Source organism: Littorina saxatilis, unplaced genomic scaffold, assembly GCF_037325665.1.
Source record: "Littorina saxatilis isolate snail1 unplaced genomic scaffold, US_GU_Lsax_2.0 scaffold_849, whole genome shotgun sequence".
Classification (NCBI taxonomy): Eukaryota; Metazoa; Mollusca; class Gastropoda; order Littorinimorpha; family Littorinidae; genus Littorina; species Littorina saxatilis.
The window spans coordinates 27,973-40,314 of NW_027129530.1; the positions used below are offsets into that span (position 1 = coordinate 27,973).

At 41.5% G+C, this 12,342-nt stretch overlaps 1 long non-coding RNA gene across 1 annotated transcript; it reads left to right on the forward strand.

Annotated features, from left to right (window-relative positions):
* The first annotated feature begins 1,155 nt into the window (after nt 1-1,155).
* Nucleotides 1,156-10,132, forward strand: LOC138957769 (uncharacterized). Its single transcript, XR_011453178.1, has 5 exons — nt 1,156-1,647; nt 3,131-3,247; nt 4,094-4,199; nt 4,950-5,102; nt 6,056-10,132. It is a non-coding gene; the product is annotated as an uncharacterized lncRNA (long non-coding RNA).
* Nucleotides 10,133-12,342: the final 2,210 nt, after the last annotated feature.

A 12,342-nucleotide genomic window follows, 5' to 3' on the forward strand; every position in this document is an offset into this window, starting at 1 on the left:
GAACGGACGGACGGACGGGCAGACTGACGGACGGACTGACGGACGGACCGACGGGCAGATTGAGGGACGGACCGATCGATGGACGGACGGAGGGACGGGGGGAGGGGGGGGGGGGGCGGCGGGAGGGGGGGGGTGGCGTTACGGGTAACCCCTCCTGATCCGGTCCTGCAGGGTATTCCTTCAACCCTCTGCACAAGAGGAATCTATTGATACAGACTGAAGGACGGACGGACTGACGGACGGACTGATGGACTGACAGACAGACTGTCGGACGGACCGTATGGACGGACATACGGACGGACTAAAAGGACGAAGGAACGAATAAACGAAGGAAATAACGAAGGAACGAAAGAGCGAACGAACCAACCCACGAATGAACGAACGAACGAACGAACGAACGAGCAAACAAACAAACAAACAAACAAACAAATAAACAAGCAAACAATAAACAATAATTGTGTGCAATCTGGCCCATTTTCAGGGCATTTGTCAAACGTTTGGAGGAGGTCCACAGTTAGGCCTGGGTGGGGGGGGGGGGGGGGTTGTCCCACCAACAGGAATTCCCCCCCCCCTCTCCCCTGTATTGGGCCCTGCACAAGAGGAATTTATTGATACGGACTGAACTTGAAGAACAGATTGACTGACGGACCGACGGACGGACGGACTGACGGACGTACTGAAGGACTGTCGGACGAACTGTCGAACGAACGAACGAACGAACGAACGAACAAACGAACGAACAAACGAACGAACGAACTGACGAACGAACAAACTGACGAACGAACAAACAAACGAACAAATTAGCAAATGAATACACACATTCGCAGAAAGAAAAAGGCAAAAGGTACATTTGTGGAGTCAGTAAGGGGGGTGGGTGGGCTTCCGGAACCCAGGAACCTTGGGAATCCCCCCTGGCCTAGAACACACACACACTGATCGACACTGACACACACACTGACACACACAACTTGACGAACGCACACACACACACACAATACACACACACACATCCACACCGGCACACACCGTCACACACACACACACACACACGCACGCACACACACACTGTGACACACACACGTAAACACACACACCGGCAATGACACTGACACACACACGTACCGTACACACTGACGGGCACACTGCCGGGCACACACACACACACACACACACACACACACACACACACACACACACACAAACACAAACACATACTGACATACTCGCAACTGACATAGCAGAGGGGGGTGGTAAGTCATTTGAACGTTTAATTTCTTTTGTCACAAATTTAACTACCCATCAACAATTACAAACCGTTCCTTGTGTTTTTATTTTGAGATAGTTTTGTATTTTTAGTCACTGCAGCGAAGGGACATCACTCCCGCCACCTTATCTGTATCTTCTTCTGCTTGTTGCCGCAACACGTGGAGACCAGTCCAAATCGTCCAAATGTAGTGGTCATCTGCAGAGACGCCGCCGTGCCGTACAGCTTATCCTGGATGGGAGTCGGGATTCGCTTTTTTTGCACTGCCATTGATGCCAAGAACGGAGCAGCCATGCAGGGTCATTTCAATTTTCATCCAGGAATGGCACAAGCGAGCCAAACCGGCCGATGGTCTTTCGACTCCATGGAGACAGCTGGTGAAGGTAATACTATTTTTATTCCTACATTTGTTGACGACAGAGTGCAACGTTTCTAAAATATGATCGGTGCTAACAGAGCAGCAGGAATATACGTGCCCTTGATGACTTGGTCACTTTCGGTTTCACGGTACCAGTAAAGTCGATCGAACCCCCCCCTTCCTTTAAGGACCTAAACAAATCTGAAAAAATCAGGTCTTGAAAGGAAGAAGTCTTGAGATGAGAGTAAATATAGAGAGGTTGTGGACAGACAAATCTGAGAAAACAGGGTCTTAAAAGGGAGGGAGTCTTTAATCAGGGGATATTAAAAGTGTTGTTCCACTGTACTACCAAAAAGAGGGGATACTGTTTGATGTTACTGTAAAGACTTACAGTAACACTGTTCTCTCCGATTGCCAGTGTTTGTACTTTGAAACAGATTGTATGACCGGCACGGTTGGCCTTGTGGTAAGGCGCCCGCCCCGTGATCGGGAGGTCGTGGGTTCGAACCCCGGCCGGGTCATACCTAAGACTTTAAAATTGGCAATCTAGTGGCTGCTCCGCCTGGCGTCTGGCATTATGGGGTTAGTGCTAGGACTGGTTGGTCCGGTGTCAGAATAATGTGACTGGGTGAGACACGAAGCCTGTGCTGCGACTTCTGTCTTGTGTGTGGCGCACGTTAAATGTCAAAGCAGCACCGCCCTGATTGGCCCTTCGTGGTCGACTGGGCGTTAAGCAAACAAACAAACAGATTGTATCCTGAAATTTAGCACTGCATGTGTTAACATTTCCACTTCCAGGTCTGTAGTGTGCAAACGTGTTGTCACTGTTACAGCTGAAATGAACTAACAAGAATACTAGTCTGATGTACATAAAATATGGGAGAGGTTTGGGGTCGGGGGTGGATGGCAAGCATAACATTGATAAATGACTATAGTTTTGCAGTGGTTTGCTCTCTTGTACTATGAGTGTTAACAGCAATTGTTTATAATTTGTTACTCAACTTACTGTAAGGACTATTACTATTAGCTTTTCTCAGCAACTGCAAACAATTGTGACTTAATTGCAAGAGCGCTTCATTAAACATTGGGACACTTCTTTTGGTTTTTTTAATGGCTATAGTGTAGAAACTAGAAATGCTGAGATACATTAATGTAGTCATGAACAACAGCAACAACAAAAACAAGAACATGTTTTGAATTCTGATAGCTAATGAAACTGACAGCTTGATTAGAATTATGTAGTTTTTGCAATTGCTGACTGAGTTGCATCCTTTGGTTTTACCTTGCATTGATTATCACCTTTGCTGACAATTGACTCATTGAGTGCAGTATTGAGTAACGTATAGTTATTTTATTTCAAGTTAACTTCTGGCTCTGCATGGTGTTAATCCTACTCAAACTTAGTCAAAGTAAGGTATCATTATTTATGAATAATGTGAAGTTGAAGATACAAATTAATGAGAAAGTTTGTGTATTTTTCTGTACACTCTTGCTATTTACTGTTTCAGTGCTGAACCATTTGCTTGAATGCTTGATCAGATGATGACAGAGTGACACCTGGTGGTACCCAATAAAACTGCCTTTGCTGCTATAAAGTCTACAAGAAATTTCTACAATTCAGAACAGTAAGTGCATGAGGTTCCATTTTAAGCTGTCAAGAGTAAATCTCAGGAATAGATTAGAAGATTTAGTTATGTCACACGTCTTGCTTTCTTGACTTTTCTCACACTCTCTTGTCAGACTCAGAGAGTGCATGATTGTACATTTTTTTTACAGTAATTTTTTATGTTCCTAATTGGAAAACAAATGTGTCATAATCTTAGTGTTTAGGATTACTATATGGCAGAGAGAATCATGGAAATGATTGGGTGATGGCGGTGTGTCGCTGGTGTGCAAGAGGGTGGGTGGGTGTGGAGAGAGTAGTGATGGTAGTCAACTACTAACTAAAAGATTACTGATTGCATACATTTAGTGTTTATTGATTTGGAGGGTGGGGGAGGAAGGCAAGCAGTATTATTACATGTGTATGGGTATACTAGTTGTGCATGTTCCAAATGGGGGTGGAGGTTGGCATGGCAAGCAATAGCTCAGTCGGTATAGTGGCCTTGAAACCGGTTGTGGGGATTTATTTCTCAGAATTGACGTTGTGCAGACTCTGCTTGGTTTCTGAATAGCTTATTAAGCCTGTGACTGTGTGCATACATAAAGATCTCAAGTTCACAGTTTCAGGGCTTGGAATTAATGGAAACATCAACACACATGTAGGAAAAACTCAAAAAAAGGAGGGGGGGGGGGGGGGAGTTTGGTCCCACGGTAGTGTTTGAATGAAAGCAATCTTACTTTTTAAGAGGGTAATCTTGCAGGACTATGATTCTTACATTGGTAGTTGACTAGTGTAGTTGTGGTTTTGTACTAGTGAGGAATGTCATCTATGTCATGTGATTTCTTGCTTCTTCTTTTTGTGTGTGCAGCTAAAGATGTTGGACCTTGCCTACAGCCTAGTTTTGCATAGATCTCCAACACCGTGGCTTTACTCTGAGACACCACAGAAAACACAGCCTTTTCTGCTGCTGAAAGGTAAACATTAGGTTAAATTTGTGTTTGTTTTGATTTGTATGTTTTCCTTTTGTAGTCTATGGCAGGAGATTTGTGCAGGTGTACAAATGGTAGAGGTGTCAGAGGAAATGTCCACTTGTTACTTGTCTCTATATCAGTATATATGTATCACAAATACGCATCAAATGTACTGGTAGAGACCACATGGACAATTTCAAGCACTTTTCTGCCAGGGGTAGGGTCAGCTATGTAAGAATCATGTCTTACTCTGTTCATGCAAAAATAAGGTTCTGCATTTGAATGAGTTTGAATCAGGCACCTGTGTTTTTGCTCTTGTTTGTGCCCTCTTGTGAACTGTTAACTTATGAACAACCACCCCAGCAAGCAACTCTTTACTGTTCTGAGCACAACAGAAGGGCGCATGGTCTGGGCATATGGATGGTAAACACATCTCATGCACAAGTACAGGCCTGAAAGTGGCGAGTATTTTCAATTACTCGCCATGGCGAGTAAAAATCATGTAAATGGTGAGTAGAAATGTTAATCTACTCCCCACATGCGAGTAAAGTTGATAAAACAAATGGTTGTTTTGACGAGTAAAGTTTCAGTAAATTATGAGAAGTACATGTACTAGCAGTGCTTCATTTTGTGGACTTTCAGTGCTGAAGTATGATTGTGTGGATTGATCATTTTGTATTCTGTTATTCAGATTGCCACTTGCTTTCTTTTACATATATTTACAAGATGGTGGCTGATTTGTGTGTGTTGCAGAACACAGGTCCATGAATAAAAGAACCCAGCTGGTATTCTTCATTCATGGAAAATGAAAGGAAATTTATCAGCCAGGATTCGCCACTCACTCTGCTAAGGGGGAACCCCGGTCAGCCCTACAGTGGATGAACAGCTTGGTCCTTGGAGGGAAAGGTAACTACTGCAGCACTTTAGAAGGGGTCTATGTCGACCAACAGTGGCTGTATTCCCTGTATGTTAATTTCCTGTACATATACAGGGAATATACTTCCGTTAGACGCCATGGAGTTACTTCAAGCTTACGAAAGTGAAAGTGATTCAATGGACGAGAGTACCAGCGAGGAAAACATAATACCAGGCTGTTGGGGGTGGGGGTGCAGATGTTTCTTTAACTAAATCCGTTTTGATAAACGGTCGAAGCATGTTTTGCTTGACTGGATGCCGCACGCGAATTCAGGATTTTAAATAGATTCTCCTATCTAACCGCAGTCACGCGCTTGGCGCAAGATTGTACGATATTATACTTCTTTACAGAAAATCCAACTGTATTCCCGGTACACAGGGAAAACACCTATGGCTATGGGGAATACACCTTCTTTTGGTCGACATAGACCCCTTCAACCTTACAATATGTGAATGTGTAGAATATTATGCTTTTGCTTAAAGCTTGTTACATATGACTAAGACAGAAATGTTAATCATTCCTTTGGTGCAAATCATAAAAAGAACAATAGCGATCTGATGTACTGTGGATCAATCGAGGAAAAGGTGTGTATGACCTAGAAGAAACTGGTTTTGAAAGTGCTGAGGATGGATGGAACATTGATGCAATATTATTTACTACATTGAACCTGGGTTTCAAACTGAAGTGCTTTTTTATGCTTCTTGTTATATATATGGTCTCGATTGACTCCTGTGTTCAAGAGACTGTAAACAACCATAAACAATCTTGTGTTGTTATGTGGTGGTGGTTTTGCTGTTGTCTAGCATCTACCCGTAATTGGCTTTATCAAATGCACCAGAAACGAGCATGAGTTTGTCGGATTAGTGAACTGTTTGAAAAACTTTAATGTATTTGTGGTTGACAGGTTGTTATTATTTCTATATTGTGTTCTTCTTTTTCTCAGGTGGGCTGTCTTCTGAAACATATGAATCGGGAGCGTCACATCTTTCTTCCTGAGACATCCCCTCTTGAAAATGGTGTGGCGTTTAGCTGAATGGAAACGTGGCAGTGTCCTGTTTTTCATAGCTTCGATGCGCGAAGTTGGGGATTTCAGCAGAGAATTTATTGATTGATTAATTAATTAGTTATTTGAGGTCACCTCACTCCTTAGTGTTATTTAGGGGGATGGGGGGGGGGGGGGGGGTGGTGTTGGCCTGGATCTTGTTAGTGAACTTTCTTTCTGGCAACTCGCATCAGAAATTCCAGGTTTGCTTTCAAGGCAATAGACGGTTTTTGAAAATAATTCTGTTAGGATTATCAGCAGTCCGGAGGTGTAAAAATCCCTGTACTGCAGTCAGGTTTTTCAAAACATCTCGAGCACGCTCTACGCCTCTGACGGGCTGTATCCCACAATCGGGACAAACGACCAACTTGGATGTGTATGCCATGCGCACAATATGATACCCCTTGCCTTTAAAAATCAGCGGTCACGAGTTCATCAGAGTTCAGAATTTGTTGTGTAAAAGATAGCCGCTGTCAGCTAGCCATTCGTGGCTCAGGTGATTATATTTAATACAAATTTAAAAAAAGGTTTCTTATGTAGCGCACGCCGCACAGCATACACATCACAGTCAGTCGCTTGTCCTGATCGCAGGATAGCGTGAAACATGCTCCGGGAGACTGCCAATAATCCTTACATAGTTATTTAAAGAAATTGTGTATTGGTACAGCATGTTATGCATGTACTAAGATAGCTATTTGTTAATATTTGGTAGATATTTATGGTGGTGTCCCGAATTGCTCCCTCCCAATTTGCCCCATCCCATATGGTCCCCAATTATTCTTGCATTTTGCTGTGAGTAACATAACGTGTGCAAAGGCATTTGTCTGAAGCGCATTTCCAAAAAGACCCCCCGCGGGTTAGGGGGAAGAATTTACCCGATGCTCCCCAGCATGTCGTAAGAGGCGACTAACGGATTCTGTTTCTCCTTTTACCCTTGTTAAGTGTTTCTTAGATAGTCAATGTTTGTACAGATTTTAGTCAAGCAGTATGTAAGAAATGTTAAGTCCTTTGTACTGGAAACTTGCATTCTCCCAGTAAGGTAGTATATTGTACTATGTTGCAAGCCCCTGGAGCATTTTTTTTATTAGTGCTTTTGTGAACAAGAAACAATTAACAAGTGGCTCTATCCCATCTCCCCCCCTTTCCCTGTCGCGATATAACCTTCGTTAAACACCAATTAAAGAAAGAATTTCCAAAAAGCATAGTTACCATTTGTTTTTTTAAATCTGAATCCGTGACTGTTGTTCTTGAATTCTCTTTCGTTTAGGTTTCCAAAAATGCTGATATAAAGGGGAAGGATAGTTGAAACTGTAACCGTTTACATTTTGCTCCCAGATTTGCAGTTGTTGTTTTTACTAGGAGTTTGGACGGGCTCGGTGTTCTTGTGGATAAGACATCGGCCTCCTATTCAGAAGGTCATGAGTCAAAATCGCGGCCGCCTGGTAGGTTAAAGGTGGAGAATTTTCTGATCTCCAAGGTCATTGCTTATGTGCAGACCTGCTAGTGCCTTATCCTCCTTCGTGTGTACACGCAAGCACAAGACCAAGTGCGCACGGAAAAGATCCTGTAACCCATGTCAGAGTTTGGTGGGTTATAGAAACACAAAAATACCCTGCATGCTTCCCCCGAAAGCGGCGTATGGCTGCCTGAATGGTGGGGTAAAAACGGTCATACACGTAAAAATCCACTCGTGCAAATTTGTGAGTGAACGTGGGAGTTTCAGCCCATGAGCGAAGAAGAAGAAGAACTATGAGTTTTACTCTTTTAAAAAAATGATTTTCAAATTCGAAGATTGCCACAACAGTAGTCTATCTCATCCGACTTGAACCCTTCAGACTCCCTGTACATGTACTTGCAGTTTAAACTCATATTTTGTCTGAGAATAGTTTTCAAATGCAAAGTCCTTCAGAAAAACTGCGAGATAAAAATCTGGAGTGCTAATATCGTGTTGGTGTATCGTGTCAGTGGCCGAGTGGTAACGCACTTGCGCTCGGAAGCGAGAGGTTGCGAGTTCGACCCTGGGTCAGGGCGTTAGCAATTTTCTGCCCCCTTTCCTAACCTAGGTGGTGGGTTCAAGTCTTTCGGATGAGACGAAAAACCGAGGTCCCTTCGTGTACACTACATTGGGGTGTGCACGTTAAAGATCCCACGATTGACAAAAGGGTCTTTCCTGGCAAAATTGTATAGGCATAGATAAATTTTCATAAAAATGTCCACCAAAATACCCGTGTGACTTGGAATAATAGGCCGTGAAAAGCAGGATATGCGCCGAAATGGCTGCGATCTGCTGGCCGATGTGAATGCGTGATGTATTGTGTAAAACAATATTCCATCTCGCACGGCATAAATAAATCCCTGTGCCTTGAATATGTGCGCGATATAAATTGCATAAAATAAAATTAAAATAAAATCCCCGAGCTTAGAACTGTACCCACAGAATACGCGCAATATAAGCCTCATATTGATTGGTATGTAAGAAATGTTAAAGTCCTTTGTACTGGAAACTTGCATTCTCCCAGTAAGGTAGTATATTGTACTACGTTGCAAGCCCCTGGAGCAATTTTTAGATTAGTGCTTTTGTGAACAAGAAACAATTAACAAGTGGCTCTATCCCATCCCCCATCCCCCCCCCCCCCCTCTTTCCCCGTCGCGATATAACCTTGAACGGTTGAAAACGACGTTAAACACCAAATATAGAAAGAAAGAATAATCTTTGAACAGCATTTGGTTGGAAAATGAAAGTCTTCACAAAGCTATCTTCTTCTATTTGTGTGGGTTAATAAATAGGATTTAACATAACAATGTGGTACTGGTATGGGTTTTGTAAAGTGATTACTCAACTTCTGTGAATTGTACCTTCGTGGTGATCATGCTACACACTGGGTAATTCAAGCACAGAAAATAATATTTCTTAATAATTTGGCCTTATAAATGTACTCCGTGACTGTATTTGTATATGGTGAAAAGGAGAAGATATAAAATTTGTGAAATAGGACTTCGTATTTGGTTTTGTCATAATGAATTTGTTGTTTGTGTGTGTGTGTGTGTGTGTGTGTGTGTGTGTGTGTGTGTGTGTGTGTGTGTGTGTGTGAGCATGCATGCATGCTTATGTGTGAGTGCACAATTGTGTGTGTGTATTAATCCAGCAGAAACAGCTTCTCTTCCATACATTTGAATCATTTATATTGATACCACATGGAGACTATTCTGAACACACAAGCGTGGTTTTCTCTCTACAGTGCTTTTCCTAAAGTTAAATATTGATTTTTTGAATTTAAAAGTTTTTGGCACACCACTTTAAGATAATGCTCAAGGAAAATAAATAGTCTTCTTTTTTCATTAACGCTTTTTCTCACAGTGATGTGTCAATATCTCAGACGCAAATCCAGAGTCATGCACCGTTTTATGCTTGGGAAGCGCACTATACTCACTTTGGTAACGGTCACTGTTAGAAACATGCATACCAATCAATCAATTAAGCGAAAATGAATGATAAGATTCGATTATGTTCTTCTTTTTGTGCACAGGCGGTTATATACAAACGTGCATAGTGTCAAAAGAAATCACACACACACACACACACACACACACACTGAAAGTATGAAGAAGCCCCTCCAACTTTTGGTTGAGTTTGACTGCATTACCTTGAGGAGACTGACGACACTTCACAATGGAAAAAATAATAACTTTTACATTTCAGTGATTTGTTTTAAGTACAAAAGTACAAGTGAAAGTAGAAATAAATTAATGTGACACTATCCCGTAATCACATATCAGGGTCAACTATAATCAGTCCATTGGTTTACAAAACTTTATTCAATTTGTTATCATGACAGAAACAATGCATTGTTTTTTTAAGATAACTCAAGCATAAATGCTTATTTTAAGTCATCCTGGTATGTACATAACAAAGTTTAGCATGATGGCGGACTAGATACATTTACTCATTTCAGACAACGAAAACAAACAGACAAACCTGATGCGCAAGCAATCAAAAAATGGAGGGGGTGGTAGTACAGAACTTGGTGGGGGTAAAAACAAGAAACAAAAAGAAATGGGGTACGAGAGAACAGAATTCAGCATAAGGGGGAAAAAAAAAGGACGACGAAGACTTGGAGCGCCAGAAATGTTGGAAGAGTGGGTCACGTCACAATAATATTAAATGCACAGAAGACACACACGCAAAGTTAATACATTTTGGTGATCGGCGAAAATGGCACTAAATTACATAACGATTGGGCCATAATCGATAAGTCGAAACAAGGACACAAAACACGAGAGAAATTACGAAGAACAATTGGTCAGGCAGCATTTGTCTCATGACAGTGTCAAATGAACATTATGAATAAAATGTAGAGGCTCATGTACGGAACATGCCTGTTTGTCTTAATAAATTCTTGTACAGTTATGAATATGGTCTGATTGACATTCCGGGAATATTGCGGGATGCCTTTCAATAATATTTCAATGAACTTATAATCAGTTATCAATTGACAATAATCGTACATCTCTACACAAGGGTCAATGCAACAAATAGTGCTCAGCAGTCTCCCTTGGGTAACCGCACTCACATTTGGGGCATTCCTTGAGGTGCCACTGACATAAATCAAAATTCAAATCACTCATACCAATACGCAGTCTGCAATTATGGACTTTTTCAAATCTATCTCCAAAATAATAATGACATGGTACTTTAAAATCAACGTTGATTGCAGTAAAGTAATTGACTGACAATTAGGGTTGTATGTGGGGTGCCTAAAATTTGAACTTTTCTTATTCCCGAATATTTTTTGTGGGCGCAGAAGCACGGGGCAAATGGTATTGTTTTTTTCTGGAGGGGGATCAGACAATATAAAACCAATTAGAGGCCGAGTTGCCTGACAGAAAGGCCAATTCTAGCCCCAGTCCATGCCGGTTACATGTAATTAGCTATGCACACATTTGAGATCGATACCCAACCTTACTGAGCATCAGTTCTTTGCGTTATTTTAATTTTCTTGTTTTTCTTTAAAATAAAAAAGGGAATGGTTTTATTGATGTCATTTTATTATGTCATTATCTAGTCAGCATAAATGACTTTTGTGGATACAGGAGAAAGTGTTAAAATGTGAAGATTTCAAGTGTGGTTTGTGGTCATCTGCTCAGTTGACCACTTAAAATGTTGTTTCATTTGATGATACGTTTTGTTTGGTGTTCCCGCTTGAATGTGACAGTAAGTTGTACAATGTTACTCTGTGTGTGTGTGTGTGTGTGTGTGTGTGTCATGTGTGTGTGTGTGTGTGTGTGTGCGTGCGTGAGTGTGTTTGTGTGTGTTGGTGTGTGTGTGTGTTTGGTAACCGGCTTTGTACAGCGGGACCACCTTATTTTGTCATGTATTTTTATTCATTCTGGAGCTTTATTAAATAAACTGCCCATTTCAATCACAACTCTGGTCTGGTCTTATTGTCAGTGTTGCATAAATGATTGTATGTGAGCTTGTGAACATACAAAGAAAAAAGAAAGAAGCATTCTGTGTCGAAATATCTTGACTAAAAATCAGGCGGAAGACTACACCTGTTGCATTTCCTATTATGCTCAGGCAATTATAACTGAGGGCGGAAGCGACAATGATTCGTTTTCCCCCCAGATAACATTAATTTGTAGAGACGGAAAAGGAACACGCACATTCTGGAACTGATTTGTGTAAATAACTGAGAGGGTGTTTTGTCTGTTTTGTGAAACGGTCCTCACACATTTGCAAAGTTCCACAGTTAGGCAGCTGAATTAAAGCATTACATAATGCATAGTGTAAACTCTAGGCCTACTTCAAGGTCTTATTACTTCAAGATGCATACACGTGCTGTTGTATCTGTTAGTGCTTGCCGGACCGTGACCAGTGCTGATTAAAATGGCTTAGATTGTTACTAATTTGAAACTACAGTATGTCCTTTTTACGCGTTGTGGCAACTGAATTTTGTTGGTACCGATGATTTATACAAAGACTTTTATCACAGGTTTCTTCCATATCAAACATTTATACTTACCTTCAAGTTCGAGTTTACCTTTACTTTCACGAGGAGAGTCTGTGTGTGTGTGTGTGTGTGTGTGTGTGTGTGTGCACGCTTAAATATTCTTGATTTTTGAACATAAGCAGTTTATCTGTCATGGAGTTGTGTGTGTTTTCATGTCTGCGTGTTCTTTTCCCCCTC